The sequence below is a fragment of the Salmo salar genome, chromosome 16, assembly GCF_965601325.2.
Source record: "Salmo salar chromosome 16, fSalSal1, whole genome shotgun sequence".
Taxonomy (NCBI): Eukaryota; Metazoa; Chordata; class Actinopteri; order Salmoniformes; family Salmonidae; genus Salmo; species Salmo salar.
In genome coordinates, this window is record NC_138306.1 from 45579457 (window position 1) to 45594702 (window position 15246).

At 41.7% G+C, this 15246-nt stretch overlaps 1 protein-coding gene across 1 annotated transcript in view; it reads left to right on the forward strand.

Moving 5' to 3' along the window:
• The window catches only part of LOC106573924 (paralemmin-1), a 68218-nt gene that overhangs the window by 14716 nt on the left and 38256 nt on the right, over positions 1-15246 (forward strand). The gene's annotated exons all lie outside the window — the stretch shown is intronic.

The following is a 15246-nucleotide window of genomic DNA, read 5'->3' on the forward strand; positions in this document are numbered from 1 at the left end:
CTATGACTAGGGTGGCTGGAGTCTTGACAATTTTTAGGGTCCTCCTCTGACACTACTTGGAATAGAGGTCCTGGATGGCAGGAAGCTTGGCCCCTTGCGGTCGGAGGCCGAGCAGTTGCCATACCAGGCAGTGATGCAACCAGTCAAGATGCTCTCTGGTGCAGCTGTAGAACCTTTTGAGGATCTGAGGAACCTCCTGAGGGGGAATAGGTTTTGTCGTGCCCTCAACACGAATGTCTTGGTGTGTTTGAACCATGTTAGTTTCTTGGTGATGTGAACACCAAGGAACTTGAAGCTCTCAACCTGCTCCACTGCAGCCCCATCGATGAGAATGGGGGTGTGCTCAGTCTTCTTTTTCCTGTAGTCCACAGTCATCTCCTTTGTCTTGATCACGTTGAGGGAGAGGTTGTTGTCCTGGCACCACACGGCCAGGTCTCTGACCTCCTCCATAAAGGCTGTCTCGCCGTTGTCGGTGATCAGGCCTACCACTGTTGTGTCATCATCAAACTTAATGATGGTGTTGGAGTCGTACCTGGCCGTGCAGTCATGAATGAACAGGTAGTACAAGAGGGGACTCAGCACGCACCCCTGAGGGGCCCCTGTGTTGAGGATCAGTGTGGCGGATGTGTTGTTACCTACCCTTACCACCTGGGGACGGCCCGTCAGGAAGTCCAGGATCCAGTTGCAGAGGAAGGTGTTTAGTCCCAGGGTCCTTAGCTCATTGATGTGCTTTGAGGGCACTATGGTGTTGAACGCTGAGCTGTAATCAATGAATAGCATTCTCGCATTGTTGTTCCTTTTGTCCAAGTGGGAAAGGGCAGTGTGGAGTGCAATAGAGATTGCATCATCTGTTGATCTGTTGGGGCGGTATGCAAATTGGAGTGGGTCTAGGGTTTCTGGGATAATGATGTAGATGTGAGCCATGATCAGCCTTTGAAAGCACTTCATGGCTATAGACATGAGTGCTACGAGTCGGTAGTCATTTAGGCAGGTTAACTTAGTGTTCTTGGGCACAGGAACCATGGTGGTCTGCTTAAAACAGGTTGGTATTACAGACTCGGACAGGGAGAGGTTTAAAATGTCAGTAAAGACACTTGCCAGTTGTTCAGCGCATGCTCGGATTACACGTCCTGGTAATCCATCTGGCACTGGGGCCTTGTGAATGTTGACCTTTTTAAAGGTCTTACTCACATCGGCTGTGGAGAGCGTGATCACACAGTCTTCCGGAACAGCTGGTGCTGTCATACATGTTTCAGTGTTATTTGCCTCGAAGCGAGCATAGAAGTAGTTTAGCTCGTCTGGTAGGCTCGTGTCACTGGGCAGCTCTCAGCTGTGCTTCCCGTTGTAGTCTGTAATTGTTTGCAAGCCCTGCCACATCCAACGAGCGTCAGAGCCGGTGTAATATGATTAAATCTTAGTCCTGTGTTGGCACTTTGCCTGTTTCATGGTTCGTCAGAGGGCTTAGCGTGATTTCTTATAAGCTTCCGGGTTAGAGTCCCGTTCCTTGAAAGCGGCAGCTCTAGCCATTAGCTCAGAGCGGATGTTGCCTGTAATCCATGGCTTCTGGTTGGGGTATGTACGTACAGCCACTGTGGGGACGATGTTATCGATGCACTTATTGATGAAGCCAATGACTGATGTGGTGTACCTCAACTAACACATTGACTCTGTACCGGTACCCCCCTATATAGTCTCGCTATTGTTATTTTACTGCTGCTCTTTAATTACTTGTTACTTTTATTTCTTATTCTTAGCTGTATTTTTTTAACTGCATTGTTGGTTAGGGGCTCATAAGTAACATTTCACTTCAAGCTCTACACCTGTTGTATTCGGCCCATGTGACTAATAAAATTTGATTTGATTTGTACTCCTCAATGCATCGGAATCCCGGGAACATATTCCAGTCTGTGCTAGCAAAACAGTCCTGTAGCTTAGCATCTGCTTCATCTGACCACTTTTTTATTGATCTAGTCACTGGTGCTTCCTGCTTTAATTTTTGCTTGTAAGTAGGAATCAGGGGGATAGAATTATGGTCAGATTTGCCAAATGGAGGGCGAGGGAGAGCTTTGTATGTGTCTCCGTGTGTGGAGTAAAGGTGATCCAGAGTTTTTGTCCCTCTGGTGGCACATTTAACATGCTGATAGAAATTTGGCAAAACAGATTTAAGTTTCCCTGCATTAAATTCCCCGGCTACTAGGAGCGCCGCCTCTAGTTGAGCGTTTTCTTGTTTGCTTATGGCGGAATACAGATAATTCAATGCTGTCTTAGTTCCAGCCTCTCACTGTGGTGGTATGTAAATAGCTGCAAAAATACAGATGAAAACTCTCTAGGTAGATAGTGTGGTCTACAACTTATCATGAGATACTCTACCTCAGGCGAGCAATAGCTCAAAACTTCCTTAGATATTGTGCACCAGCTGTTATTTACAAAAATACATAGTCCCGGGTGGGTGACAGAGGACCTTGGTCAGTCAACAGATCGTAGGCAAGCCAAAATCTCACAGTATCGAGCTGCCCACAATGATGGTGGTCATGATGGAATCTGATGGGGAAGCGATCTGCTGAACTATGGCGGCCAGGATCCGTGCTGACTCCCGGGGCTGGTAGATCCGTCTCAAGCGGGGAAAAGCTGTTTGATAGCTGGATCAGATCTTCTTGGATAGATGAAGGGTGGCCAGACTGCCTCCCCGATCTCTTACGCCTTGCGAGTGTCCAGTCTCCCATGGGGCCGCGGAGTTGAGATTAATATCTGTCCGTTGGATTGGGACAGATCAACCCTGCCCAACTCACCGACAGCTTTGCTATCAGGCATTTAAAACTAAGATTCGGCAAAGTCGGTTACAGCAAAGTCGGTGTACTTATAAAAGCTGGTTGTTCTTTTCTCGCAGCCGAGCTAACAGCCGAAAGATCTCTTCCCTAAGCTGCTTGATGGTGTTAAATTTAGGGCAGACAAATCCCTGTCCATTTTCCAGTTCCACCTTATCTTCATCTTGTGTGGAAATCGTCTCACACCTGAAGTATTTGTGCCCAACCCGTGGATAAAAACACTGGTAGGTTAGCACTGCTAGCGTTAGCCTGCTCCATTTTCATGATGTCTAGCAGCTAGCTGCTACTTAACAGGAACACAAACTTGCTGTCCCAGACGTAAAGGCTGACCGCATTGCAGACTGCGCAGCAATACAAACTTTAGCTATGATTAAAAATGATTTCATGAAAACAATTTCATATAAACAACAAACTGAGTGTAGACTATCTCCTGGTGTTAGGAATCTCCTGGTTTACAGGCCACATCAGGCCTGCAAATCACATTATGCTGGCTGGCAAAGTGATGTGTAATTCCTATTGATCGGAATCCAAACAGCGTTAGGATATGCGTGGAATTGTTAATCCCCCGCATCCTGCATTCAGAATGACTGCCAGTGTAGGGAAGATTAAATAGTGACACTACCTCAACCATCTAAACTTGAACAACCATCTAAGTTACGGGTGCAATAAATCCAAAAGATTGGATTCATTTAGAAAACTGTATTATGTAATTTATTTTTGTGTAGCATAAAATCTATTAACCAATTACTGTAAATGCAAAAACACATATTACAGTAAACAAAACATTCTGAAATTATCACTCAAATAGAGCATGCTGGGAAATATTATATATGGTTCTATGTAGAACCCTTCTTGCCTTCCAAATAATTATTCTTGCCTCCCAAAGAATCATCAAAGAACCCTTTCTTCCAAAAATGGAACCAAAATAGAACCAAATGTGTTGATACTTGAAGTTTGAACATTCCCACAGCATTTTACCACAACCATTTTGCTTGGCCTCATATTGATACATTCATCATCCTATCTCTAATGACAAAAAGCTTCAAGGGCTAATATTGGGCAACATAATAATTCACACATTAATGAAACATTTCTATGGGATTTAAAAAAAAATGGAAACGAGGCAATGCCTGTGGAACAGGAACAAGCTTCTCTTTGAGGGCTGACCAAAACCCGAACCCCTCTGTCGTTGTTGGCACTTCATGAAAATGTGCATGTGACAGTGAGAAAATTAGCGTGTGATCTTTTTAGAGTTTTTAGAGAATTCAGAGCTGCAGCTGGGAAGGAACTAAAAAAGAATCCAGTCTAAATGGTTGATTTTTCACATTAATAATGCAAGGTTATGTAATCGATTCACCACTACACTTTGACCCACTCGCCCTCTGAAGGTTTCTACTCAGATGAATTAGTTCATCTCCTGATGTACTGTAGCCACTCCAACAGCCATCAAACCTAGCCTGTACAGATTGGTGGGTAGCCTCTACTTATTGGTAGATAGCCTTTACTTATTGGTGGGTAGCCTCTACTTATTGGTAGATAGCCTTTACTTATTGGTGGGTAGCCTCTACTTATTGGTAGATAGCCTTTACTTATTGGTGGGTAGGCTCTACTTATTGGTAGATAGCCTTTACTTATTGGTAGATAGCCTTTACTTATTGGTAGATAGCCTTTACTTATTGGTGGGTAGCCTTTACTTATTGGTGGGTAGTCTTTACTTATTGGTGGGTAGCCTTTACTTATTGGTGGGTAGCCTTTACTTATTGGTGGATAGCCTTTACTTATTGGTAGATAGCCTCTACTTATTGGTAGATAGTCTCTACTTATTGGTAGATAGTCTCTACTTATTGGTAGATAGCCTCTACTTATTGGTAGATAGCCTCTACTTATTGGTAGATAGCCTCTACTTATTGGTAGATAGCCTCTACTTATCGGCGGATAGCCCTTACATATCGGTAGATTGGCCATACATATTGGTAGATTGGCCATACATATTGGTAGATAGTCCATTTTCCTCAGACAATACAGCCATCTACATGATGCAGCTCTGCTGAACTCTGCATACTCAGGCCTAGCAGTCGAGACCACACAGAGCAATAGCATTAGTCTAGCGTAGCATCTAAGATGAGCCACATGTGATATGCTAATAGCATTTTGTCCCAGAGACATAGCATCGACGCGAACACCTATGTGTTTTGCATATATCACAGAATTTTCAAAGGGAGCATCCCATTTTCAACCTCTCCGTGTCCAAGTCTGTAATCCCCACGTTTCAAGCTGACTACCATCATTCCTGTTCCCAAAAACTGTAATGATGATTTGAAAAAAGTAACTTGAAAAACATGAGTTCTACTTAGTTTTTTTGCCTGGGCTGTACACAGTACATCAGTCACTCATTCACAATTTGACAAGCACTTGATAATGTCTAGAATTTTACGGCAGCATCCCTTTTATGTGGCCATAATACACCCTAAAAAAATCCATGCCTTTTGCCGCTAGTGGCTGTTGTGCCCTTGGCCCAGAGTGCTGCACGTTCCAAATCACCTCTCACTCACATGCCTCTCCATCACGTGATGGGGTCTTTCTCACAGGCTTCAAGTGAAGACAGGCACATCCGGGATGCAACTGCGCGTGTCCTTATCCAATTCCGATGTGCATATTGAAGATATTGGAAGAACTGTCCACATGTACTTTTTGTCACCCAACAAGATGAGTAGGCCTAACAAACAGTAAAAGCTCGAGCCTATGTCAATCTACTGTCCCCCATAGTGCAAAGGTTGACCTATTCTATTCCAAACATAGTCTGGGACAGTTGTGGGATGCGATAGATCCCAAATTAATACAACTACTAGCATCTAAAGAAAATACTTTTTACCCAATGTGGCTGACGCAACAGATCAAAAATGTTGGCTTAAAATATTGATAAACTATTAAGGCTATTTCTTCACGTTATAAGTGCAGCAATGCATACATGGTAGTAGGCTATAAGTGCAAATATTCCATTAGCGGGGAAAAACATGATCAAAAGTGACAGCAAATGCAATTATGCATGTAATGCTTTTATTATAAATGTGCATTTTTATGGTGAAAATGATCTTCCCCAAACTTGAAACTGTGCGACTATGATTTGAAAAGTTGAAAAAAAGGCATTATTTCTTATGCTGGGCATCATTCATAAGTGATAGGCTAATATTGTCACCCATCAGACTATTCTTGATTTAGTAAAATAATATATGAGTGAAATTTGTTTTGATTTAGAATGGACCTGCATCGAAACAGGGGCAGGGTGAAAAAATATTTTTCATGCCAGCCAGGCAGTGGTGGAAAAAGTAGTCAAAAGTCATACTTGAGTAGAAGTAAATATACCTTAATAGAAAATGACTCAAGTAAAAGTCTCACAGTAAAACACCCACTGAGTAAAAGTCTAAAAGTATTTGGTTTGAAATATACTTAAGTATCACAAGTAAATGGAATTGCTAAAATGTACTTAAGTATCAAAAGTAAAATTATTAATAATTTCAAATTCCTTATATTATGCAAACCAGACAGGACAATGTTCTTGTTTTTTTTTTACATTCATGGATTGCCAGGGGTACACTACAACACTCTGACATTATTTTACAAACAAAGCATGTGCTTAGTGAGTCTTCCAGATATTATTTATTTATTTATTTCACCTTTATTTAACCAAGTAGGCCAGTTGAGAACAAGTTCTCATTGACAACTGCGACCTGGCCAAGATAAAGCAAAGCAGTGTGACAAAAAAACAACAACACAGAGCTACACATAAACAAACGTACAGTCAATAATACAATATAATTTTTTTTATAAAAAAATAAGAGTTAGTAGGGATGACCAGGGATATTCTCTTGATAAGTTGTGTGAATTGGACCATTTTCCTGTCAAAAAAGTACTTTTGGGTGTCAGGGAAAATGTAAATTATTTTCTTTAGGAATGTAGTAAAGTAAAAGTTAAAATTGTAATAGTAAAGTAAAAGTTGTAATAGTAAAGTACAGATACCCCAAAAATCTACTTAAGTAAAACTACTTCAATGTAGTACTTAACTACTTTTCACCACTGCAGCCATGTAGGCTATACTCCCTTTGTAAATAAGCAATGTGCTTAATATTAGGAAAGTTGAGAAATAAATATAGTAGGCCTAGCCTAAGTAAAGCTGATGTGATCCTACTCTTTTTAGTAGAGGCCATCACTCTGTTTTCTTGCGCAATTGCATAGCCTATAGAAATGTTGATCCTCCTCTTTAGTAGAGGCCATCACTCTGTTTTGTTGCGCAATTGCATAGCCTATAGAAATGTTGATCCTCCTCTTTAGTAGAGGCCGTCACTCTGTTTTCTTGTGCAATTGCGTAGCCTATAGAAATGTTGCGCATGATTATTGATTATTGATTAGACTTATTACTACCACTACACTGCTGTTCATTGATTATTGATTGCCATTACCATTAGTATCTATCTATTCATCCTGCTACTGGTCACTATTACTCATGTTTACATGTATACAGTATATTACCATTAGTATCTATCTATTTATCCTGCTTCTGGTCATTATTACTCCTGTTTACATGTATACATTACCATTGGTACATTACCATTGGTATATTACCATAAGTATTTATATATTCCTGTTACCAGTCACTTTTCAGCCCTGTTTACATGTGTATATATTACCATCTAGTATTGTACCATAATTATTTCTATATTCCTGCTACCAGTCACTTTTTAGCATTTCAGCCCTGTTTACATGTATATCCATCCGCCTACACTGACACTCTTGCACTCACCCACACCTCACACTTACATAGACACTCTCACCACCACGCAGGCACCCACCCACCACTTATGCTGCTGCTATGCTGTTTACTATTGTTATTATTATTAATGCTGTTACCAGTCACTTTCTCCTAATGCCTGCCTACATATTTACATCTACCTCAATACTCCAGTATCCCTGCACATTGTAAATGTGTTACTGGCTCTGACCCTGTATATATCTTCCTCTCTTATTTCTCTGGGTTAAAAAAATAAATGAGTTAGAATATTTTGATATTGAATACTACACTGTTGGCTAGGGCTTGCATGTTAAGCATTCCACTGTACTTGTGCATGTGACAAATAAAACTTGAAACAATAAAACATTTTGTCCTCTTTTTTTGCCTGGTACACATGGTCCTTGGCTGAGTTCTGCTGGCTCGCCTTGTTAAAATAAAAGGCCCTCATTGTAAATTATAACCTCCCGCTCTACACTTTTTCCGCTTACCCCCTCAGCTTCTCATACCACTCTCCACTGTAAGCCAAGCAGCCAAGCATATTTCACTTAGGAGCCCCGAAAAACGCATGATATTTTTACAGTATATGGGGGGGCGACATGTTGGGGTAGCGGTGGTGTTGGGTCGGTGGAGAAGGACCATAGTGGAGGCCAGGCATTCCTGCGTTCCCTCATGGCATGTTGTACATCTCATCTTTCAAACAGGGCTATCAGAGGGGGGAAGGGCACTCCTGACCAACACACCCCCAGTCTGGGACTGGATGGAATGGTGCTGATGGGGATGCTGGTGGTGCTGGTGTCTGGGTGGGATGCACCCACCTTAACAAGTTATCATCCACTGGTTTGGTGTCATATTTTGGTATTGGAAGTCTGGCAGTTTTTCGGGGGGCTTTGGCAACCTCCCTGTGGAGAAAGTGAGGGGAAACATTGGCAGTCTAGCACCTTGAGTTCTCTCTCTCTCTCTCTCTTTCTTTCTCTCTCTCTCTCTTCTCTCTCTCTCTCCACTGATCCCCTGCAGTCTCCTCCAGGAATTCATTCCTCAATTTTCAACCTCCCCCCCCCCCCCCCAAAAAAAAAAATGTTGAAGAAATATTTTGTTGAGCCTCAACTTGTCTCTTTCCCTATTTCATGCTCAACTTGTCTAACTGTTATTTAGCTTATTATCAAATTACAGAGTCAGCCATCTTGGCTAGCACACTAGACCCAGAGTGGCGACGCATTACTGTGGTTGTCGATAGTGCTTTTGGATAAGGAGTATTGAGTATATTTTTGTAATTTGGCAGACACTCTTATCCAAAGCGACTTTGTTGCTCCCAGCCTATAGACAGAAGCTAAAACAGGAAGCTCCCGCCCTCAGGTCTGTTCAACGCTGGTCCGACCAATCGGATTCCACGCTTCAAGATTGCTTCGATCACGTGGACTGGGATATGTTCCGCATTGCTGCGAACAACAACATTGACGAATACGTTGACTCGGTGTGCGAGTTCATTAACAAGTGCATCAGTGATGTCTTACCAACAGCGTCTATTAAAACATTCCCCAACCAGAAACCGTGGATTGATGGCAGCATTCGCGCAAAACTGAACGCGCGAACCACTGCTTTTAATCAGGGCAAAGTGACCGGAAACATGACCGAATATAAACAGTGTAGCTATTCCCTCCGCAAGGCAATCAAACAAGCTAAGCGTCAGTACAGAGACAAAGTGGAGTCGCAATTCAATGGCTCAGACACGAGAGGTCTGTGGCAGGGTCGACAGTCAATCACGGACTACAAAAGAAAAATCAGCCCCGTCGCGGATAACGATGCCTTGCTCCCAGACAGACTAAACGTTTTTGCTCGCTTTGAGGACAATACAGTGCCACTAACACGGCCCGCTACCAAAAACTGCGGGCTCTCCTTCACTGCAGCCAACGTGAGTAAAACATTTAAACATGTTAACCCTCGCAAGGTTGCAGGCCCAGACGGCATCCCCGGCCGTGTCCTCAGAGCATGCGCAGACCAGCTGGCTGGTGTGTTTACAGACATATTCAATCAATCCTTATCCCAGTCTGCTGTCCCCACATGCTTCAAGAGGGCCACCATTGTTCCTGTTCCCAAGAAAGCTAAGGTAACTGAGCTAAATGACTACCGCCCTGTAGCACTCACTTCCGTCATCATGAAGTGCTTTGAGAGACTAGTCAAGGACCATATCACCTCCACCCTACCTGACACCCTAGACCCACTCCAATTTGCTTACCGACCCAATAGGTCCACAGACGACGCAATCGCCATCACACTGCACACTGCCCTAACCCATCTGGACAAGAGGAATACCTATGTAAGAATGCTGTTCATCGATTACAGCTCAGCATTTAACACCATAGTACCCTCCAAACTCGTCATTAAGCTCGAGACCCTGGGTCTTGACCCCGCCCTGTGCAACTGGGTGCTGGACTTCCTGACGGGCCGCCCCCAGGTGGTGAGGGTAGGTAACAACATCTCCACCCTGCTGATCCTCAACACTGGGTCCCCACAAGGGTGCATTCTCAGCCCTCTTCTATACTCCCTGTTCACCCACGACTGCGTGGCCATGCACGCATCCAACTCAATCATCAAGTTTGCAGACGACACTACAGTGGTAGGCTTGATTACCAACAACGACGAGACGGCCTACAGGGAAGAGGTGAGGGCACTCGGAGTGTGGTGTCCGGAAAATAACCTCGCACTCAATGTCAACAAAACAAAAGAGATGATCGTGGACTTCAGGAAACAGCAGGGGGAGCAGCCCCCTATCCACATCGACGGGACAGTAGTGGAGAGGGTGGAGACTTTTAAGTTTCTCGGCGTACACATCACGGACAAACTGAAATGGTCCACCGACACAGACAGCGTGGTGAAGAAGGCGCAGCAGTGCCTCTTCAACCTCAGAAGGCTGAAGAAATTCGGCTTGTCACCAAAAACACTCACAAACTTTTACAGATGCACAATCGAGAGCATCCTGTCGGGCTGTATCACCGCCTGGTACGGCAGCTGCTCCGCCCATAACCGGAAGGCTCTCCAGAGGGTGGTGAGGTCTGCACAACGCATCACCGGGTGCAAACTACCTGCCCTCCAGGACACCTACACCACCCGATGTCACAGGAAGGCCAAAAAGATCATCAAGGACAGCAACCACCCGAGCCACTGCCTGTTCACCCCGCTAACATCCAGAAGGCAAAGTCAGTACAGGTGCATCAAAGCTGGAACCGAGAGACTGAAAAACAGCTTCTATCTCAAGGCCATCAGACTGTTAAACAGCCATCACTAACATTGAGTGGATGCTGCCAACATACTGACTCAACTCAAGCCACTTTAATAATGGGAAAATTGATGTAATCAATTTATCACTTGCCACTTTATATTATTTATATTAGATAATGTTTACATAACCTACATTATTCATCTCATATGTATATACTGTACGCCATACCATCTACTGCATCTTGCCATCTTGATGTAATTAGATGTATCACTAGCCACTTTAAACAATGCCACTTCATATAATGTTTTCATAACCTACATTACTCATCTCATATGTGTATACTGTACTCTATACCATCTACTGCATCTTGCCATCCTGATGTAATGTATCACTAGCCACCAACCTGTTAGGGCTAGGGGGCAGTATTTGCACGGCTGGATAAAAAAAATGTACCCGATTTAATCTGGTTACTAATCCTACCCAGTAACTAGAATATGCATATACTTATTATATATGGATAGAAAACACTCTAAAGTTTCTAAAACTGTTTGAATGGTGTCTGTGAGTATAACAGAACTCATTTGGCAGGCAAAACCCTGAGACATTTTCTGACAGGAAGTGGATACCTGATGTGTTGTATTACCTTTAAACCTATCCCATTGAAAAACACAGGGGCTGAGGAATATTTTGGCACTTCCTATTGCTTCCACTAGATGTCACCAGCCTTTACAAAGTGTTTTGAGTCTTCTGGAGGGAGATCTGACCGAACAAGAGCCATGGAACGATGATGGCCCATTAGACACCTGGCGCGCGAGTTCATGTTGGGTACCCTCATTCCAATACGTTATAAAAGAGTATGCATTCGTCCACCTTGAATATTATTCATGTTCTGGTTAAAAAAGGCCCTAATGATTTATGCTATACAACGTTTGACATGTTTGAACGAACATAAATATATTTTTTCCCCTCGTTCATGACGAGAAGTCCGGCTGGCTTAGATCATGTGCTAACAAGACGGAGATTTTTGGACATAAATGATGAGCTTTTTTGAACAAAACTACATTCGTTATGGACCTGTGATACCTGGAAGTGACATCTGATGAAGAGAATCAAAGGTAATGGATTATTTACATAGTATTTTCGATTTTAGATCTCCCCAACATGACGTCTAGTCTGTATCGCAACGCGTATTTTTCTGGGCGCAGTGCTCAGATTATTGCAAAGTGTGATTTCCCAGTAAGGTTATTTTTAAATCTGGCAAGTTGATTGCGTTCAAGAGATGTAAATCTATAATTCTTTAAATGACAATATAATATTTTACCAATGTTTTCTAATTTTAATTATTTAATTTGTGGTGTTGACTTGACTGCCGGTTATTGGAGGGAAACGATTTCCTCAACATCAATGCCATAGTAAAACGCTGTTTTTGGATATAAATATGAACTTGATAGAACTAAAAATGCATGCATTGTCTAACATAATGTCCTAGGAGTGTCATCTGATGGAGATTGTAAAAGGTTAGTGCATCATTTTAGCTGGTTTTATGGTTTTGGTGACCCTGTCTTTGAATTGACAAAACATTACACACAACTCTTGTAAATGTACTGTCCTAACATACTCTAAATTTATGCTTTCGCCGTAAAACCTTTTTGAAATCGTAAAACGTGGTTAGATTAAGGAGATGTTTATCTTTCAAAGGGTGTAAAATAGTTGTATGTTTGGAAAATTTGAATTTTGACATTTATTTGGATTCAAATTTGCCGCTCTTGAAATGCACCTGCTGTTGATGGAGTGCACCACGGGGGGGACGCTAGCGTCCCACCTATCCCATAGAGGAATGCTGTTTTATATGTTTTCATACTCTACAATATTCATCTCATATGTATATACTGTACTCCATACCATCTATTACATCTTGCCTATGCCGTTCAGGCCATCACTCATTTATATATTTTTATGTACATATTCGTATTCATTCCTTTACACTTGTGTGTACAAGGTATTTGTGGAATTGGTAGATTACTTGTTAGATATTACTGCATAGTCAGAACAAGAAGCACAAGCATTTCGCTACACTTGCATTAACGCCTGCTAACCATGTGTATGTGAGAAATAAATTTGATTTGATTATAGGAACAATTAGGATTAAGTGCCTTGTTCAAGGGCACATCGACATATTTTCACCTCGTCAGCTCAGGGATTCAAACCAGCGACTTTTCAGTTACTTATCTAACTCTCTTAACCGCTAGGCTACCTGCCCTTCGGAGTAGTGCACTCACTTGACTAAGCTACTGGCCATTTGCTGCTTGAGGCCTGATTGTCCTTTTTATGTGCTTTTTCTGGGGTTGAAAGGTCAAGGAGAGGCTGTCCTTCTGGCATTCTTACTCTGACCTATCAGAGATGAGAACAGGAGCCTAGAGATGAGGGTCGCTGCACAATAGACATGGAAGATCAATAATCTTCTGCAACATGGAGGAGCAAAATTAATCCAGGGCCAAACTCTAACTTGTCAGAGAGAGGACCAATCCTGAATACTTCTGATAACATGGCCCTGCTGTGATTTCCACAATGTATGGTTCAGTTAAACAGTTCTGGACTAAGGATAGACTTAGCTACAACTCATTTGAGTTTGGTTACAAATATAATGCATATAAAGGTTAAAATGTGTGTAATAACATACACCGCAAACAGGACAACAGTTGTAAGTAATTTGTATCTACAGTACGAGGTAAATATGGTACATAGGTTTTATAGGGTACTTCATGTAAAGTGTGAACATATGGGATTCACTGTGTGTTAATGTGTATGAATGTGTGAAAATGTGGCATAACATTTTTGTGGATAGACCGCATCATGGCCAGATGCCTTGTGGGGACCAATTCTGGAATCAATTAGCCTGACATATGATGGAGAATTATTATCAATTATACAGCATATTGTTGCCCGACATCATTCTTTCTGTTTGGTAAAATAAATGGGATTTCCTCGTGTGGTGACTGATGACTGTTCAAGGGCATCCTTATTTCCCCACAAAGATCTCAACATGAGAAAGAATGAGGTGGCTGTCAGCATGGATAATTCTATCTATTTGATGAATCAATTTTTCCTTGAAGGTCCTGAGAGAGTGGTAGTAAGTTTGATGGTTTTCTTAAATCAAATAACTTGTGTGGGTAGTGATAAGTTGTGCTGTTGCCAAAGAATCAGCGTTTGTGTGGTTGTCATTTTTTGGCTTCATTCCACATATTGAGTTCTATATACAAGGTGTTACTTTCTTTACTATTGTATTTATTTCTTAATCAGGAGTCAGTGACGTGAACAAATTATAGGGTCCTAATGTAGCTCTAGTCCATACACCATACACACATGAATATTAACCATACACACATGAATATTAACCATTCACATATTACTATTAACCATACACATATGACTACATGAATATTAACCATACACATATGACTACATGAATATTAACTATACACATATGACTATTAACCATACACATATGACTACATGAATATTAACCATACACATATGAATATCAACCATACACATATGACTATTAACCATTCACATATGACTACATGAATATTAACCATACACATATGAATATTAACCATACACACATGACTACATGACTATTAACCATACACATATGACTATTAACCATTCACATATGAATATTAACCATACACATATGACTATTAACCATTCACATATGAATATTAACCATACACATGTCTATTAAACAAACAAAAATTACTATTAATCATACACTTAGGACTATAAACCATACACATATGACTGAGTGTATCTATGAAATGTGTGTAGGAAAGCTAAGCAGCCATGGGACTGATCTGCAAATGTTCTGAATTCCTCAGGTATGAAAGTTCTGAATTCCTCAGGTATGAATGTTATGAATTCCTCAGGTATGAATGTTCTGAATTCCCCATGTGTGAAAGTTATGAATTCCTCAGGTATAAATGTTCTGAATTCCTCAGGTATGAAAGCATAGATGCATACATGTGTTTGCTCTCTAGTAAAATGCTTGACCGGCGGGAATGGGATTTTACATCTATCAATGAGACTGGAGGATGAAATCCAGATCTCTCTCTCTCACTCACTCTCTCTCTCTTTGGTGTATGTGTCTCTGTGTGTGAAGGAGAGAATTTTCTAAAATCCTAAATACCTAGGCCCTATCATTTCTGTAGTGTGTGTATCATGATTTGCTTGTTCTTTTGATTTATGAAGTGTTACTGACTGGCATTAATTTGACTCAGTGCTTTGGCAACATGGGGCTACTCCTGTGCATTTGTAATCAAAGGAGAGGGCGTGAGATGCTTGTTAATGTCTGTTTGTGAAATTAATTTAATAGTTTGTAATTAAGGTAACCATGGGTGGAAGAAACTTAACTTGGC